Source organism: Monodelphis domestica, chromosome 4, assembly GCF_027887165.1.
Source record: "Monodelphis domestica isolate mMonDom1 chromosome 4, mMonDom1.pri, whole genome shotgun sequence".
Lineage (NCBI taxonomy): Eukaryota > Metazoa > Chordata > Mammalia > Didelphimorphia > Didelphidae > Monodelphis > Monodelphis domestica.
The window spans coordinates 236,847,994-236,851,551 of record NC_077230.1 but is presented as its reverse complement, the minus strand read 5'-3'; the positions used below and the strand labels follow the sequence as shown (position 1 = coordinate 236,851,551).

The window sequence follows — 3,558 nt, the reverse complement described above, 5'->3', positions numbered from 1 at the left end:
TCATTCAGGGGGAGTGAAGCTGATGGCTTGGTGCAACAATGCCTCACTTAAATCCAATTCATGAGCAAGTCAAGATCACCCTGTGATGTTATTGGTCCTCTTTGAAATGAAGGATGAACAACAATGAGTCTGACTCCTAATATTCCATCTATTTCACCCTCTTTATTTCCAGTCTGCCCTGTAGGAGACCAAAAACCGTCCTGGGGACAGAAAATAAAAGAGTGATTAAGCAGGGAACAGAAGAGCTAGAAAGCCTTTAGGATCTCCCCTTCCAAAAATAAACAAACAACCCATCCAGAGGCTCCTTTACTGATTACTACAGTGAACCATCAAGAAATCTGCTCTCAGGAGCTCCACACGAACAGGAGGTCCACTGATCCACCTGCATGATCCAGGACAGCCACCTTTCTCCTTTGCCCCTCTCCTCCTTTCCAATGTCAAGCTAGAGAGTTTGGTTGGGATTCCTAATCTTTATACAGTCACCTTCGAACTGAATGTGGGGCCTCTGGGGTGCAGCACTCCAGGTGCTCCTCGCTCCCCGTCTGTCTCCTTCCGGAACCAGCGGGAGCTCACTGCCCGGCCCATTTTTCAAAGTTTGACGTCAATTTGCGGCCGTAGATTGGTTTTTGTTTCTCTGTGGCTTGTTTTCTTTTTGGTGATGAATGGTTATTGTCAAGGAGACTTAGAAGAAGCGATAGGCAGGGCGTGGAGGTGGGGGAGGAGATATCAACATGGTGTTTTTGTTGGATTATTGTTGGTACTTTTTTTTTTCTTTTTGGAAAGAAAAAAGGAGAAAAGAGAGAGGAACCTAAGGTCAGAGTCTGGACACTATGATGGTCCCAAAGGCCCTTCCAGCATCCCCAATAACAACATCCCATATTGGAAAAGCCAGGGAAAAGGCCCCTTTCTCTTTCTTTTCCCCTATTTTCAGACACACACACTCACACTCACACACACACACACACACACACATGTGCACGCACGCACACACACACACACACACACACACACACACACACACACACTCTCCTGGTCTTGGAGACAGGCAGCATGTCACAGCCATTGCTGCTGATGCTGTCAACCACAGATAAATACAGCCAAAACAGACCCAGAAAATTATTTCCTCTTAATGGAAAAATTATCAGGCTCCAAGCAGCCTGATCTGAGGGCTTTTAGAAAGAGAAATATACTTGAGCCTCCTCTCCAGCCCCCTCCCTTCTTCCCTGCTGGCCCCCCTGGGGAGGCCTCTGCAAAAACTATCTCCTCCTAGGCTGCCTGGCTGGGCAAGCAGACGCCCCCCACTCTACCTAGCATTTTAGGCTTAGAATCCTAGATTGTCAGAACTGGAAGAAACCTTAGAGATTACTGAGTTTAACCCTCTCATTTATCAGTTGAGGGAAAGTGAGATTTAGCCACTGGTCACTGGTCTCTAGAGAGCTGGGGGCAGATTGGGGAGAAAACCCCAGCTCTGCTGACTCAGTCTCATAATTTTCCCCTTGCCTAGCCAATAAATGCCTCTGCTTGATAGTCTTTTTTGTCAGTCAAACAAACAACACAGGAAGCCCCAGGCAAGGACTGGCCTTAGCGAGTCAGCAGTCTGGTCCTCATGGCAGGTGTGGGGCCAGGCTGCTTCCAGCCTTCGGAGTCTCCTCATTTTGGGTTCAGGAACAGATCGGGTGGTCTGAGAAGTGGCCTTGACCCTTGGTCCTCTTTACAGCGTCCTCTTGGATATGAAGATTGTTAAACAGTCCAATGGTCCTTTAGCAATTTCTTAAGAAAACTTGGGCGAGGATCAGAATCAGAATCAAGAAAAGAGGTCTCTTAACTTTGATCTCAACCTTTCCCTCTAGTCCACTGAGTTCTAACTTCAGCTGCCTAGGACCAGAGACACTCTCTTCAGTCTAAATCTATCTCCCAGGCATCTTTACCTGCCTGGGAGGCTGTCCTGCTATTGGATAGCCAGTACAGATGTTAAATGGCTATTACGAATTATTGTGTTCCTTGTTCATGGGCAGCCACTTCTCTGACTTCAAGGAGAGGCTCTGGGGCTGAGGCATAGTGTGGAAGGAGGAAGAGTACCAGACTGGTAATTAGAAGACCTGGGTTCTAATTCTGATGCTTATTAGTTGTATGATGTTGGTGAAATTAGAAGATCTGTGTTCAAATTCCCTCTGAGTCTGATTACCTTTGTGACTTTGGATAAGTCACTCAATTTCCTCATCTAGCAAATAAAGTGTCTCCTAATGTCCTTGCCAGGTCTGGATCTATGAGCTTATGACACTATCAACTAGGAACATACTTCCTGGATGGCAGAAAAGTTACTTTTCATTTCTGAGCCTTAATGTTCTCCTCTGTAAATGAGAATCCAGAATTAGATGCCTTCAAACATCTTAAAAAGATTATGAGAATGGGGAGTGGACAGTGGATAAAAAGGGAATCCAGCTAGGAGAGGAGAGAAAGGAAAAAGAGAGGGTAAAGTTCAATAACATGGTGCAGTGGATGGGGGAGCAGTGGCAGTCCTGGGTTCAAATATGGCTTCAGACACATCTTAGCTGGGTGACCCTGGGCAAGTCATGTAACCTCCATTGCCTAGCCTTTACTGCTCTTCTGCCTAGGAACCAAAGTATAGCATTGATTCTAAGATGGAAGATAAGGGTTAAAAATAATAATAGCTTTGCATCAGGAGAAACTGTTTCTTATATAGATGAGAAAACTCCAATTGGGACAAAAAACTCACCTGACATTAGAAGTGTGAGTTGAGAACCCGTAGCCTGGATCGTCATTCCTAAGCCTGAATCAGCAGTAGAACCATAACAAATCATTTGGGCCCAAGGCAAGCAGCATGGAAGGTGTCTTCAAATAAAAAGTTCTGAGATGAATTTAGTAAGAACACCTCAGAAAGAGATGCACAGGGAGCCACCTTAGACGTAGACCACCATCCTACACACCCAGCTCCATACTAGAGCTTACCAGGATATAAGAAAAACAGAAGGCGTGATTATAAAGCAACAAGGCTGGCTTTGTCATAAACATAGCCAAACTCTGGGATATCACAGAGAAAGATCACCAGATTTCAAGTTAGAAGATAATGGTTTGGTGCTTGCTTTGGCAGCACATATACTAAAATTGGAATGACACAGAAGATTATTAGCATGGACCCTGTGCAAGGAGGTCAGACAAATTTGTGAAGTATTCTACATTTAAAAAAAAGAAAGAAAATAACAGTTTGAATCCCAACTTAGCTACTTTCTCCTTGCATGACCTTGAACAAGGTTTAAGATTTATGTCGTAAGCAGGTAGGTGTCTCAGTGGATTAAGAACCTGGTGAGAGGTTCTGGATTCAAATCTGAACTCAGATACTTCTTAGCTGTATGACCCTGGATGAGTCACCTAACCCCCATTGCCTAGCTGTGACCACTCTTCCACCTTGGAACCAATACCCAGTATTGATTCTAAGATAGAAGGTTAAGGATGTTTTTGTTTTGTTTTTTAGAAACTCTTTATACATTGTACACAGTAACAGCAATATTGTTCAATGATAAACTGTGAAAGACTTGC

At 44.4% G+C, this 3,558-nt stretch overlaps 1 non-coding gene across 1 annotated transcript; it reads left to right on the top strand.

Annotated features, from left to right (window-relative positions):
- The first annotated feature begins 3,096 nt into the window (after positions 1-3,096).
- LOC130454121 (U6 spliceosomal RNA) lies at positions 3,097-3,204 on the top strand. Its single transcript, XR_008911805.1, has one exon. It is a non-coding gene; the product is annotated as a U6 spliceosomal RNA (small nuclear RNA).
- Positions 3,205-3,558: the final 354 nt, after the last annotated feature.